The sequence below is a fragment of the Sus scrofa genome, chromosome 3 (assembly GCF_054392235.1).
Source record: "Sus scrofa isolate SSC_HxYL_T2T_F1_AM1 chromosome 3, Sscrofa_HxYL_maternal_Yorkshire_Landrace_v2.0, whole genome shotgun sequence".
Classification (NCBI taxonomy): domain Eukaryota; kingdom Metazoa; phylum Chordata; class Mammalia; order Artiodactyla; family Suidae; genus Sus; species Sus scrofa.
The window spans coordinates 72,419,753-72,435,264 of NC_139385.1; the positions used below are offsets into that span (position 1 = coordinate 72,419,753).

Genomic DNA, 15,512 nt, shown 5'->3' on the forward strand with positions numbered 1-15,512 from the left:
CAGAAAATGAATATAGAACAAGGAAATAAGTGTAGAGCTCAGAAGCGGCCTGGCGTTTGGGGATTGGCTGACTGCATAGACAGTTGCTGGTCCAGTGGAGTGCTTACCAGGGGATGAAAGTTTTCTAAGTTTCAGTTTGCTGATGGCACCCAGGCAGGAGAGGCCCCATCTTGGGCCTAGAAATTTATGTCAACAGCGTGGGCGAGCATCTCCGTAGCCTAAGCCCTGTCCTTGCCGGTGCGTATTAGAAACAAAGGGATACAAGGAGGGAACAGTATACAAAAAAAGTGGCACGAAGTGACTGCAGGGGATCTGGATGGAACATTGCCATTGCCCCTATAGTTGTATTCCTTGGGTGGTATTGGGACATTGTCCACAATGCCTGGTACCTAGAAGGTATGAAGTGATTTGGTTTTTAAATGGGTCAATAAGCATTTTTCATTCCTCATCTCTCTAACTTGTTTTGTAACATTTTCCACCATTCAAGTCTCTCTCCTTGAAAATCTCTCTTCCATTGCCTCTTGAAGTGCTGTTCTTGGTACTGTTTCTCCTCCTTCCATTCTGTCTCTTTTCTCAGCTCATCATCCCCGCTTGAATTAAGCACTGGTTTTCCCAGAGGTTATGTCCTCAGCCTTCCCCTGGGGTCACTCTGTGAATGTGCTAATCTGTACTTACAGTCTTAAGGGTAATTTATATGCTAATGATGCACCAGTTCATGTTTCTCTCATTCACTTATTCATTTAATCACTATTTCTAAGTGGATATTTCTTCACATGTGCCAACCATTAGTCCAAGTTCTTGAGATACAATATTGAATAAATCATACTAAGAGCTCTGCCTTTGGAGCACTTGCATTCTGGAAGCAGGATAGGAATGGGGACAGAAGATATATAATAAAATAGAATAGGAAAACTATATAATATGTTAAAGGAAAAAGCAAAGGAAAACATGGTGAGCATGATGGAAATGCTAAGGACACCACAAGTAGAGGAGCTCACAATTTAAGATTGGGTAAGTGGAGTAGTCCTTAATGAGCAGATGATATTTGAGCAAAGCTCTGAAGGAGCTGAGGGAGAAAGCTGTGTAGCTAATTGTGGGAAGAGCAGCACATCAGAGGTAACTAGCTGTGCAAATCCTCAGAGGTGCCTTTTGTCATGTTCAAGGAATAGTGAGGAGGCTGGCGTGGGACAGCAGAGTGATCTCTGGGAAGAGAATTAGGAGATGAGATCAAATGGAAATGAGGGATGGGCAGAGCATGGAGAGCCCTGTGGAATATGGTAAGGACTTTGGCTCTGGCTCTGAGTGACCAGGTAGCATTGCAGGATTTTGAGCAACAGTGTGACCTATTTGACTTACAGCCCAGATAGACTTGTATGTTCAATTGGATGTTCCATGGGCACCTCAAGTTTAATGCCATTTGTTCTCGTTATTCACAGATTCCACATTTGCAAATTCATTTTTAGCTAAAATTTATTTGTAATTCCCAACTTAACACTTTGTGATACTTATGGAAGGGCACAAGGCAGTGAGAATATCTGATAGCTGTTGAGGAATTTGATAGTGTGTTTCCAGCTGAAATTGAACAAAGTAACAGTTTGCTTTCTTATTTTAGCTCTCATGCTGTAAACAAGCATCCTTTTTGGGGTCTATTTAGTGCCACATTTTTGAATTTTTATGGTCTTGCCGGTTGATTTCACTGTTTAAAATCATCCCTGATCTTAGTGCTGATGTGCTGTCTAGAGTTTCAAAGTACAAGAAGGCTGTGATATACTTGATGGAGAAAATACACGTTACATAAGCTTCATTCACGTGCCACTGGCTTTGAGTTCAATGCCAATAAGGAGTTTTTACACAGAAACGTATATAAAACAAGGTCATGTATTGCCTGATGAAAATTTGGAGACTTGAGGTTTGCAGGAACCTAACCTTGTCTTTCCCCTAGGAGCAATGGTTTAGTGTTTAGTAATTCAGTGTTTTCAGTGACTCTAGAATGTAACTACCATGAATAATAAGTATGTAAACCACTAAATTTTTGTTAGCTCCATCACTCACTGAATCACTCCAGCCAGACAGAACTCCTACTTCCTCATTTCTTATATGCAGTCAGTTTAAAGCTTCTCCTTAAACATGCTCTTCTCTCCATTTTACTCTCATAGCTTTATTTAGATTCTTATCATTTTTTCCTGCACTGATATAGCAATCCCATCTCCCTGGCTCTGATTGGCCCCTTCTAATCTCTCCTCCATACCTCTTCTGGAGAGATCTTTCTAAAGTGTAGCTCTGATCACATTATTTCTTCCACACAACCTTCAGGGTCCCCCTTTCACCAGCAGTTGTGACTTGTTACTCACTGCTAAATACCTGCTGAATATCCACCTCTCAGCTTTCTCAGGTTGGCAGTGAGCCCTGCCTGCCTCCTCAGATTCCCTTGCAGCATGTGGCTCAATCCAGGCCAATGAGCCTTATGCAGAAGTCACTAGGTGAGCTGATGAGGAAGCCTTTAGTGGGGACAGACTTGACTGGCATCAAAATTTTGCCCCTTGATCTTCTTTCTTCCCCTGGGACATGATTTTGATGCAGGAGCCATCTTGTTAACCATGAAACAGAAAAGAAATACAAAGGATAATATTCAAGTTGTCTGCCTAACAAATCATCCAAAACTTAGTTGCTTAGAAGAACACCCATTTTTTTGCTCACAGTTCTGCTATCTGGACTGGGCTAAGCTGGGTGGTTCTTCTTCAGGTCTTGCGCTGACATCATCTGTGTTAGAGAGTTGGCCAGGGCTTGGCTAGTCCTGGATTCTATGATAGGGAATTGGCTAGGGCAATTGGCTAGGGCTTCAAGCACTTGTCTGGAGCCTCACTGGAGATGTCTGAAAAGGCTGGGTTGGATATGCCTTTATCCATCTGACCTCTTTCTCTACCTGGTTTCTCATTCTCCAGATGCTAAGGGACCTTACATGGTGGTTTCAGTGCAAGTTGGTGAGAGGTGATGCTGCAAGGCTTTTTGGGGATAAGGTTCAGAAGTCACACCGAGGAACTCTTGTCATGTTCTCTTGGTCCAAGAAATTCACATGGTCAGCAGCCAGCACAGATTGAAGAGCATATGTCCAGGGATGGAAACAATTGTTGTGGTCATCTTTGCAAGCCATCTGCCACAGCGGACCAAATTAGAGGATGGAAGGAGTCTGGATTCCCAGTGTTACTATGAACACTAGACTATCTTCAGACTTGTTGTTATGTAAGAAATATAATTCTTCTTATTATTTATTTTTCTTTTTAGGGCCATATCTGCAGGACATCTGCAGTTCTTGGTCTAGGGATTGAATCAGCTGCTGCTGCTGCTGGTCTATGCCACAGACACAGCAACACAGAATCTGAGCTGCATCTGTGATCTTTGCTGCAGCTTGTAGCAATGCTGGATCCTTAACCCACTGAGCGAGGCCAGGGATTGAACCCACATCCTCATGGACTCTATGTCATGTTCTTAACCCACTGAGCTACAATAGGAACTCCATAATTCTTATTTGCTAAGACCTTGGATTGGTATTTTTATCACCTGGAACTTAGTCTTAATTGGTTTAAGTCACTCCTATGATTTTACTTTACCTTGGTGGTTCCAATTGGTAGTTGAAATCTCACAAGTAACTTATCACTGGTAATAAAGTGCCAAAATTTGTGAATAACTCATAGAGCTTAAAAAAATAAATTAGGATGGTTCTCAAGGTCCCACTTTTGAATTATCCATCATCTCTTTCATGGGGATAGAAGCCAGAGATACACTGTCCTATGGAAGCAAAAAAAAAAAAAAAAAAAAAAAAAAAAAAAACCAAAAAAACCCAATAACAGTGAAAAAACAAAGCTCTCTAATCCTCAACCTCCTCGGTTGCCTTCATTTGTGCAAACTTTCAGACTAGTTTATGCAACCTCATGAATCTAGGATATAGGTCTTTTGATTTCAAAGCACAGCTCTGGCTGAACTGGATGCCTAGGTTAGGAGAGATTCTGGAAGAGGCTGCCACACCATGCCCAGATCCCCTCTGGCTCTGATCCTTAGGCTCTACCTTCTTCCTTGATGTAAACTACTTCATCAGAGTCTTTGTTCCATCTTCTCTCCTTTTTCTCTCCACTTTGTTGGGGTATAATTGTCCTACAGCTCGTTAGCTTAGGGTGTACTGCATAATGATGTGACTGATGTACCTATTTTTGCAAAATGTTTACCACAATAAGTGTGGTGAACATCCATCTCCTCCATCTCTAGAACAAAATTTTTTGTTGCCTTGTGATGAAAACTTTTGGGGCATAATCCCTTAGCAACTTTCACGTATACCCTACAGTCCATCTGCTGTCTTTTGAAGTCATATCAGACATGTTTGCCTGTGTTCAAATCCCACTAAGGGACAGGGTTCAAGTATTTTTCCCAGGAGGTTTGTGAGCCCCTGTGTTGGGTGAGACCCAGTGAAGAGCAAGCTCCAGCTGATCTAGCCTGGCTCCTTCCATGACTCTGGGGATCCCTCCTCTGTAGCTCCTGGCTGCTTCCTTAGCTCATCCCCACCCATCCCTCAGGCCATGTTCCAGCTTGAACAAAACTGCAATTTCTCCAGCCCAGAGGTTTCACAATTCTGTACTTTTGCAAAGGCTTTCCCTTTTCTGGAATATCCTTTTCCTATTGTTCTCTTTGGAAATTTCCATTTTTCTATTAAGACAAAGCTTAATTCTTACCTTTTTCTGGGAATGTTTTACCAAGATTTATTTCCCCTCAGAACCCATGAGTTGAGCTCATCACATCAGCTTTATGCACTGCTGCCTCTGGCACTGATTTTGGTTATTCAAACAATCACATTGTGCTACAATTTTATTTCTTGCATACATTGTCTTTCCCATCAATACACTGAGCTATTTGAGAGTAAGTGCTTGCCATTAAAATATATGCATGTCACATAGGTGGTATTCAGCAAACATTTCTTAAATAAGCTCTTACTTATCATATGTAATTTTTGTACTTGGGCCACTCTAGTGTTCCTTTGAATATCGAAGCAAGGGGAAAAATTCAGGAGCTACTGTCCTACAGGCTCCAGCCTGACATCTTTTGCAATCTGATGTCCCCAGGATCAAGAGATGTGGCTTTTGGAGTTCCCATCGTGGCACAGTGGTTAACGAATCTGACTAGGAACCATGAGGTTGCGGGTTTGGTCCCTGCCCTTGCTCAGTGGGTTAAGGATCCGGCGTTGCCGTGAGCTGTGGTGTAGGTTGCAGACACGGCTCGGATCCTGCGTTGCTGTGGCTCTGGCGTAGGCCAGTGGCTACAGCTCCGATTGGACCCCTAGCCTGGGAACCTCCATGTGCCGCGGGAGTGGCCCAAAGAAATAGCAAAAAGACAAAAAAAAAAAAAAAAAAAAAGAGAGATGTGAGAAGTCACTTAATGTCCTGAGCTTTGATTTTCTTGTTTTGGAAAATAAAAGAAGGTTTATACATCTTGCAGAATTCTGGAAACTAATTGTGATGATAAGAAGCTGTATAGAAAAGTACTGAGCACATACTGAGTGTTCAGGGCATGTCAATTGAGTGAATGAATAAATAACTGAGTAGATTAATAGCTCTCCTGGTAGAGTAACTCACATCCGGTCTAATGCAGCATCTGAAGGAAGACAGTTTACATAAATATCGATAGAGATGGGGATGGAGTAGGATAGTTACACAGGTAGTTGTAGAAGTCCCAGTGGGGGACCATAAATAGAGAGGGAAACCTAGGGAGCTTTGCGAGATAATCACTCAAGAAAGCCATCAGAATGAAGCAGGCTTGCTTATATGCCTCAGGTCATTAAGTGAAAGGTAAAATGAGGCCTGCATTCAAGTTCAGCAAGGCAATGACCCTTAGGACCAAGGGCAGGAGTTTAAGGGAAAGATGACATTTCAAAGTAGGAGATCCTCATGATACAGAAACCTGAAATGACTCAACATACTTTAGCCTTTAATATTGCCCTTCTGATTTGAAGAAGCACCATGACAATCCTAGAGTCCTAGTCCTCATAGGGTCAAATACTCTCTTGCTGAATATGATGGAGGAGTTAATTTTGTAAACCTGACGTCTACTCGAAGAAAGAGGAAGAGGCTGTCTTCTCCTGCTCCCCCCACTTCCCTTGGGTTATAAAAATGTAGCCCACCTAATCCTCAGGGCAGAGCCTCCTTGCCTGCCTGCTTGTATCTCTCACAAGCATCCTATCTGAATAAATCTATTTCTTGCCCACCACTTTGTCTCTCACTGAATTCCTTCTGTGCTGAGACATGAAGAACCTGAGCCTTAGTAAGTCCAGATGCCCAGTGAGTGATTCTAATTTAAAACCGTGGGGCCAAGTCCCAATCTGGCTTTTGGATGGCTTCAGGTCCTGCGGTGGGTTCAAGTCCCAATCTGTGTTCTGGCTACAGTTCAAGGCATAAGTGTTGTCAGTTTCAATAGGAACAACATTCTGTCTGTAAATTTACTTACCTGTTTCTACATTTTGTTCTTGCTCTCACATGCATACACACACACACACACACACTCTCTCTCTCTCTTTCTTTCTCTTTTGTACATACCATTGCTGTTCCCAATTTTGTTTGCTGGTTATACAGCAAACCTCCAGGATGAGGTCTTGCCAGTGACAGAGAAGGTGAGGCGGCTTTCGCTGCAGCTTTGACATTAGGCCCCAGCAGTGTTGCATTTTCATGTCTATTTTTCTTTAGTCCAAAGCTGTGGTCCACCTCTTCTTATGTGCACAGCTGGCGAGGGCGGCCGACTGTGGTTGTCAGCCGTTTTGATGGTCCGCTGTCCGCATTGCTCTTGTATGAGCCGAGGATTTCTGGTCTTCCTGAAAAGCCCTGATATCTTATCAGTGTGGACGCAGGGAGGTTTTTTTTTTTTTTTTCTCCAATGCTTACTTTGCTTTCCATTTTTAGGTGTGATTGAATTCTGCAAAAGCCTCTTGGTGAAAGAATGTTTTTTGATAAGTATTTGAAATCCTCCATTTGTCAGATTTCACTTTTAGTTGGTGTCTGGCTACTTTATCCCTCTGAGGCACCCTCAGTCTCTCATTCTCTCTCTCACACACAGACACAGACATGGACTACACACACACACATTTCCTCATTGCGTGGTCTCCAGCCCACATAATGGCAAAGTGCACTTGCCTTCAATCCCTGTTCCAGCTTTGAACATATTGAGGGGAATTGGATTTCTTTTGTATCTGTTCCTAAACTGAATTATACTTAGCCTGCTTCCCTACTGTCAGGCCCTTCTTCATCTTAATATCTTTGTCATTGATGGTGTGTCCCTGGGGGGCTAGATTCCTCCATCAATAAGACACTGTCATCCCCATACTGTTCCCAGAGACATAGCATGTTTGGGGGACCATGTGTGAGGCAGGTCCTCCCCTGCCCCCATGGACCGCCCATAGCCCATGCTTTAATTCTCCTCCTCAGTACAGCCAATATGATGTTAACCTCTCAGCATGCCATCTTGGTGCTACCAAGAAGAATCCTAGGACAACACAGAAGAATCTGGAAGCTCTTCCCCAGATCGACTAGTTGTCCCTAAAGGAGCCTCTCCCCAGTCATGTCTTCCTTGAGCCCCATCCAGCTGCTGGCTTGATGGGTTGGGTTTTCTTCTCAAAGACAGTTTTTTCACCTTGTTCGTTATTGAATTCTGAGCCCCCACCTCTGCCTATCGGGTTGTTCAGAAGAAAACTCCAATCCTACTCTTGTCCTCCTCAGAGTAGTCACCTTCCCTCTGTCTCCACCATTGGCTCCAGCACCACCTGGGGACCTAGGACTCTTGCTTTCACCTGAAATGCCCCCTGGGGTGTTTACCAAAAAAAAAAAAAAAACCCCAAACTCTTCCTTCCCTCCCTGGAATATCGCCATGCTCCTCTGAATATGAAACTGATAACATTTAGTAGCCATATTTAAAATTAACAATGTTGGTTTTCCCTTATGACACACAGATTATACCCTTCCAAATACGCACTCTCATTTTCACATTCCAAACAGGTTTTTCTTTTTTTAAAAATTTTAAAATTGTTTATGGCCGCACCTGCAGCATATAGAAGTTTCTGGGCCAGGGATTAAATCTGAGTCACAATTGTAGCAACACTGGATCCTTTAATCCTCTGCACAGGGCCAGGGATTGAATCCCTTATAAATATTTGTGGTAACTCCTAACTACATATTATCGCTCAACAACAAAGTCTTCTCCTTAGAGTCCCACACCTAAGGTGTATTTAGCTGGTACCGTGTACGAGAGCAGTGTCTTGGCCAGCACACATTTTGATGGGACCACTGTGATTGATAGGTGCCCTGCTGAATATTGTCAGTCATACCTTTGTCCACACTCATATCTGGCATAAACAATTGAAAATAACATTGTCAAGTATTGGGGTTCCCGCTGTAGTGCAGTGGGATTGGCAGTGTCTCTGTAGTGCTAGGACACAGGTTCAATCCTGGCCCGGCACAGTGGGTTAAGAACCTGGCATTGCCACAGCTGTGGCTTAGGTTGTAATTGTGGCTTAGCTCTGATTCCTGGCCCTAGGACTCCATATGCTGTGGGATCGATAAAAAAATAAAAAATCTGTCAAGTTTCTGACTACTTGGAATGCAATTTATTTTAATTACGGAATTGGTTTAACTCAACAGGCACTCATTATCAGAAGAGATGTACTGGGAGTGTAGAACCCCATCCTAGAGGCTGGGGCTGTATGTTTAGGGAATTGGCATCCTAGTTGGGTAGGTAGGATCACCCCACTTAGTGAGTGCTTTATACTTTTGTATGTTATTGTTTTTTGTTTTTTTTTTGTTTTTTTTTGCATTTTAGGGCCGCATCTGAGGCATATGGAAATTCTCAGGCTAGGGATCAAATCAGAGCTGCAGCCGTCGGCCTATACCACAGTCATAGCAACACAGGATCTGAGCCTCGTCTGTGACCTACACCACAGCTTATGGCATCGCTGGATCCTTAAAACACTGAGCGGGGCTAGGCCTGGAATCTGAAACCTCATGGATGTCAGTTAACCACTGAGTCACATGGGAACTCCAGTTCTCAGGACTCTTTGGGTCAGTCTTGAGTTTCTGGTGGCTCACTTCCTCCTCATAGGTGGTTTCCTGATCCTGGACGGTCACTTGATGGCAGGCAGCTTTCCTGTCCCTGATCCTCTGGTCTTCTGTGAGTGGCCTTCCTGGGTTAGCAGAGGCATAACAGAGGGTTCCAGCCTGAACTTGCTGTGTTGCAGAACTGGCTGACAGATATGGGCTGTAGGGCAAAGGGGAACCAAAGGTAGCATCTCAGACATAGTGTCAGGCCAGTGGCAAGTTTAACCTGAGTAGGAAGCAAAACCTAGAGCATGCCAACCAAAGAGATCCCCCAATAGAGAAGCCATGAGACCTCTTGGAGGCAGTGGTCTGTGGAAGGTGGGAGTCTTTCACAAGGGGCGAGTGACTTGGGTACGTACTGAAAGGCTGGGGATCTTTTCTATTTTTTTCCTATCATTGTGGGCATCTCTGTTTAGCAGAGGGCTCTGTTTATACTTCTAGGACCCCATGGTTTTGCAAGCTCTAAAGGAGCTCCCCTGCCCCCAAAGGGCTGCACATTTTTGCCAGCATGGCATGACATGTCATCATTATTTTCTAATTAATGATGATCTCAAGTGTTGTACCTTTTCGTTTTTTTTTCTTTTTAGGGCTGTATCTGCAACACACGGAGGTTCCCAGGCTAGGGGTAGAATAGGAGCTGCAGCTGCTGGCTTATGCCACAGCCATAGCCACAGCAATGCCAGATCTGAGCCGCATCTGTGACCTACACCACTGCTCATGGCAACGCTGGATCCTTAACCCACTGACTGAGGCCAGAGATAGAACCCACATCCTCATGGATGCTAATTGGGTTCTTAACCTGCTGAGCCACAACGGGAACTCCCACTAATGTTGTATTTTAATTTTTATTATTCCTTCTCTTACAAAGCATCATATGTTTTCAAGGGAGCTCAACACTTGTGACACTACTGAGAAGCACCCTTACACCCATGGGCTGTCTTGGGTCTCTCAGCCCTCTTCTGTTTCCCATGTGCTCTCTGGCTTTCTAGGGCATCCTCTTTAGCAGAATCCTCCCTGTGGGTTGGGCAGCCATCACTTTCTTCTTTGTCCAAACATCACAATCCCAATGCTTTAGGGCCAGACCTCTAGTCTCTGAGACCCTGTTGATCGGGAAGCATTCCTGCAAATAGTTTCCTGGTGGCCTTTCCTGCCAGCTCAGTGTCGGTGAACAGAAAGGTCAGCTCCTTGACACTTCAGATGCTACCCAGATGGAAATGCAAGGGCGTGTGCAAGGACTGCCAAGTGTGAGGCTCTGCTGTGACTGTCCATGTCAAGAGAATCTAGGACTGTCTCCCAGGTGTGTACTTCCTTCTTCTGTTTTAATATAAAGCTGGTCTGCTTGCCCCGCCTCCCTCTCTCCTGCCCCAGTTCTGGCTTGTCAGCCTGATAGGTGACCTCAGCACTAATTCTCCCCTCCCCTGTGCCTTTGAGTACCTTTCCACATGCTAATGCTCCTCTCAACAGGATCCTGGAGAAAGGTTCCTGTCACTTGGTCCTCACCCGGCACCTCTGGTGGCTGCCATGTCAGCTCATTCTGACAGGAGCTGGACGAAGGATGGCTACGTGGGGTGCCAGCCTGTCAGCTGCTGTCAGTAACGGGCAGGGGGTGCACTTCAGGCTCTGATGACATCCCAGGAAGGAGGAGTGAAAGGAATGTTTCCCTTCTGTTTGGAAATCACAAGGTGCAGGTTATCCTTGGTAGTAAGGTGGCCTCTGCTTTTCTGCTAGGAAGTACCTCTTTCCATCTTCACTGCAGTCTTGGCTGGGAGAGAAAAATAGGCCAGCTGAGATCCTTTCCCAGCCCCCATGGATGCTGATGTCCTGGAGCTTGAAATGTGTGCCAGAAGTGCCATAAGGATCATATAGGGACCAATGTACTAGAAGGAGGAAGTGAATTGTGGCCAGTGGGCTACTCAGACCAGGGGAAAGAGCGCTGGGCTGCTTAGCAAGAGATGAAGGCTATGAGGCCATCCCTGTACTCTTAAGATGTTACTGTGTAGCCTTAACTACTGTTTTGGTCAAGCCACCCAAGATGGCTGTTCTCTTTCTCTCTGTACATCCCCCTGCTTGACCAGTGACTGCTTCGCCTACACCCCACTCACATGGTGGACCTTCCTACTTACTTGCCTCAGGCCCCAGGTAGTGATAGTGGTGATGGGCGTGCCTCTTTAATAATTTCCCCAGTAACCAATGAGCCAACCTGGTGTAATTCCCACTACAACTGGTAATCTCCCCCTCTTCCTGGGAGTAAAGACTCACCTTCCATGCACATGTGGGGTGTGGCTCCAGGAACTGGCTTCAAACATGTAAGCTCCCCTATTCATCAAGCCATTGATGGCTCTATCACTGACTCTGGGTTCTTTCTTTAGTCTGGAAGCTGGGCCAGCACAGGCTCTGGAGGCCTGCAGGGTGCAGCCCAACATGGGCTGCTATAACAAAATAGCACAGACCTTGTGGCTTATAAACAACAGGAATAAATATATATATATGTATGTATATATATATAATTTTTTTTCTTTTTAGAGTGCACCTGGGGCATATGGAAGTTCCCAGACTAGGGGTCAAATTGGAGCTGCAGCTGCTGGCCTGCACCACAGCTTGTAGCGATGCAGAATCCTTAACCCACTGAGCGAAGCCAGGGATCAAACCCACAGCCTCAAGGATACTAGTTGGGTTTGTAACCCTCTGAACCACAATGGGAACTCAACAACAGGAATATTATTTCTCACAGTTTTGGAGGCTAGAAGTCTGAGGTCAGGGAGCCAGCACAGGCCACCAGGTTGCAGACTGCTGGTCTCATGTTGTGTTTTCTCATAAAGAAAGGGATTTGGGGAGGTCTCTGGGATCTCTTTTATAAGGGCACTAATCCCACTCTTGAGGGCTCTGCCCATGACCCAATCACTCCCAAAGAACCCACAACGGGAACTCCCAGGGGGCATATTATGGGCAATGGATGCCTGTGATGGAGGGTTAGAGCTTGGGGGCAGGAAAAAGGGAAGGAACACCAAAGATAAGCTTCATTCATTTCTCAAGTATGCCAGAATCAAGGAAACCTGGGTCAACACTTCCAGGCAGAGGAAGAGAGAGGTCTGTGTCAGAGCCAGGTCAAGTGTTGACTCCATGATTTGTAAATTTCCAGGTGATGCAAAGGGATGGACGTAATTGCCATTAAGACAGAGGTCAGAGCCACACACAAAAAATGCACATGGAAGAGGATGCCCAAGGTCAGTGGGGAGATAAGGTCTTTGGGGCAATAGGAGGGAAGAATGACCTTCACATGACCTGAACCCATCATGGGGCAAATGGTTCTAGGCTGGGGGATGGGCAGCCCAGTGGGGGTGGGTGGGGGTTATGATTCTAAAATGAGAGTTTTTTTTTTTTTAATTCTTTTATTTTCCCACTGTACAGCAAGGAGTTCAGGTTATCCTTACATGTATACATTACAATTACAGTTTTTCCCCCACCATTTCTTCTGTTGCAACATGAGTATCTAGACAAAGTTCTCAATGCTATTCAGCAGGATCTCCTTGTATATCTATTCTAAGTTGTGTCTGATAAGTCCAAGCTCCCGATCCCTCCCACTCCCTCCCCCTCCCATCAGGTAAATGAGAGCTTTTTCATCTAAAGTGTGACAAAACAAACTCTGCCTTTCATGGCACATATCTGAGAAAAATACCTGGACACAATGCTGTCTTGTGTTCTTTGCAGTTTTCTGTGTTATGTCTCCTTGCTCTGTTTCTGGTTTGGGAAACCAGAAACTTTCCAAATCTTTGATCTTGGGCAACATAGACTGTAATACTACTTGATGGGCTGGGGAGAGAAGGATTCAGGTTTTTGCCTTGAAAACTCCTTGTGTTCTGAGCGTTTGACTCTCTTTTTAGGATAGCTTCACTAAAACTCATTCTATCACATGATGGCAGTAGAGATATAATCTAAATTTATAAGCTATGATGCATGGATGCATCTCAGTGGGGGGAAGAAGTCTAATTTATGTTTGTCCATATATTTTTCTTTGGTGGGTGTTTGTGTTCTAAGTTTCTGGAGGCATCAAACATAGAAAGGCCCTGTAATTCCAGACGGGATTAATGCAGATGGTATTTCATTCAGGAAGTGAGACCGTAAATAAGAGGACATACTTTTACATGGCCTTTAAATTTTTTGAGATACCACTCAAGTGCCCGCCAAAAACCAAAATCAACTTTCTGCTTGCATTCTTAATTTGCTCCGCACCTCATTTCTTTCCTGGATAGAGACCATTTTTCAAGCTGGGTAGGAGACCAAGAGCATCTATCGAAGATGCAGGCTTTTCCCTTTCATGTTCTCCTTACCCTTGTTCTGAATTCCTTCATTTTCCTCACAGGAAATTTTTCTTGGGCCCTAAACAAAGGGACAGAGAAAGTGTGGAATCTATTAGAATGGGTCCAAAACCTTTGTCTGGGAAGATGGTATATTTTGCCATTGTCTCTGCCTATGCCTTTCTCAAGCTACAAAATGGTTCTCTAGCATAACCCATGTCTTTTTCAGTAATGCCAGATTTTCTTTTGAGATAGAACTCAAATCCTTCTTAGGATCCATTCATTCTTCCAATGCACTAATGGTAGCTATTACGAACCTCATACTGGGAAATATGACCAGTTAAGTCACCACTAACTATGTGCCATGATGCTCCGAGTTCTTTACACATATTATGTCCTTTGGTTCCCTCCGCTTTGCCATAAGGCAGGTACCAGAAATATTTCCATTCATGATACAGATGAAGAAACGGAGGCCCTGGGAGGTAAAGTTACATAATCAGACGGCTTGTCCAGGACTGATGCATGATTGACAACCAGACAGGCTGACCTCAAAATCCATGTTATTAACTACAGAGCTGCAGGAGACAAAGATTCTCTCTTCACATAGTTTATAATCTAGTAAGAAATGAAAGCTTCTAAAAAAAAAAAAAAAGATAAAAATGGAGTTACCATCATGGTTCAGTCTGACTAGTGGACACAATCTGACTGGTGTCCATGAGGATGCAGGTTCAATCCCTGGCCTTCCTCAGTGGCTTAAGGATCCAGCTGTGGTGAGCTGTGGTGGAGGTTGAAGATGTGGCTTGGATCTGGTGTTGCTGTGGCTGCGGTGTAGGCAGGCAGCTGTAGCTCCGATTCTACCCCTGGCCTGGGAACCTCCATATGCCTTGAGTGCAGCCCTTAAAAAAAAAAAAAAGCTTCCAATCTAAGGTAGACATATTGAATCAGGTGGGAGACATTGGGGTGGCATATTGTATGTGACGCATGTGAAAGTGTTAGCATAGGACATGGTTATGTTTACACCAGGACAAATTAAGAGATAGGATAATCTTCCACCCAGAGAAGATTTCCTTTCCTTACTTCTTCATCCTGGACATTGTGAGTTTTTTTGAGGGGGCTCTAATAGGAATGTGAAGATGTTTAGGCTCAGCAATTTCAACTGGCAATTCAGTTTAGAGGAGGAAGGCAGTGGCTATTGGCCTGAATTTTTGGAAATATTTTGGCCTTCATGCTTTTGCGGGGTTGTCGCTTTTTCATTCTTGCATGTTCCTTGTTTAAATGCCTTCTTCTTGAGAGTCTCCTTTGGATCTGGAAAGCTCAGAGAAGGCAAGAAAGCAGGCTACAGAGTTGTGGTGCTGAATTTAAGGGTAAGGTGGGAACTTTCACATCTCCTTCTAATTTGATCAGTGCAGCTCAGGAAAGGTGGCAGGGATTCAGGGTAAAATCTCCATCCAGCAATAGAGAATGTACATTTATGGGAAACATCTTCCTAGGAACCAGGGTGAAGCAGATGGATAGATGAACCCAGAACCAATCTTTCATATGAAAACATGAAAATTAATTCTCTGTCTGAATAGCAAAGGTGTCACTAAGTCATGTTCTTGGTTTATCCAAAATCCTGTTAACTTTATATTTTCCAATTCAATTCCACGTTAAGAATAACTTGGCATTGTTTAGCTCTGCGTCCTAGATAAAACTATTATTTGGGGATAATTTTAGTCCTCTTGGTTTTTGCTTTTCTGCATTTTGCCATTTGCATGAGTTAGAAATAAGCACTCTAAAAACACCTGCTTTCTTTGTGCTTTGAGAAAGAAGAGACAATTAAGTTCTTTTCTAGTCCACTTTTAACTGTCTCTACTTTGAGAAAACCATCTTCAGAAGATGGATAATCAAATGCAGGCCATTCTTAGGGATCATGACATTAACTGGTGCTAAGGATACTCAAAATGACAAAAATCCAAGGAATAAAAATAATGTTTGTCTTTCATTTTTACTGTTGAGTCATTTGCACTATTAAAAGTGAGAAAATTTATTATAGTGCAACAGTTTATGTTTTCCCATTTCTAAAGAGATAAATAAATACAGAAATGGGGCCATATTT

General features: G+C 43.9%; 2 long non-coding RNA genes across 3 annotated transcripts in view; one reads left to right on the forward strand and one right to left on the reverse strand.

Annotated features, from left to right (window-relative positions):
• The window catches only part of LOC146404711 (uncharacterized), an 89,679-nt gene extending 75,605 nt beyond the window's left edge, over window positions 1-14,074 (forward strand). Inside the window, exon 4 of the long non-coding RNA XR_014841564.1 lies at window positions 12,259-14,074. This is a non-coding gene — a long non-coding RNA (uncharacterized LOC146404711). The remainder of the gene's footprint in view (window positions 1-12,258) is intronic.
• LOC146404708 (uncharacterized) overlaps window positions 1-15,512 on the reverse strand; it is a 618,617-nt gene that overhangs the window by 575,113 nt on the left and 27,992 nt on the right. The window lies entirely within an intron of this gene.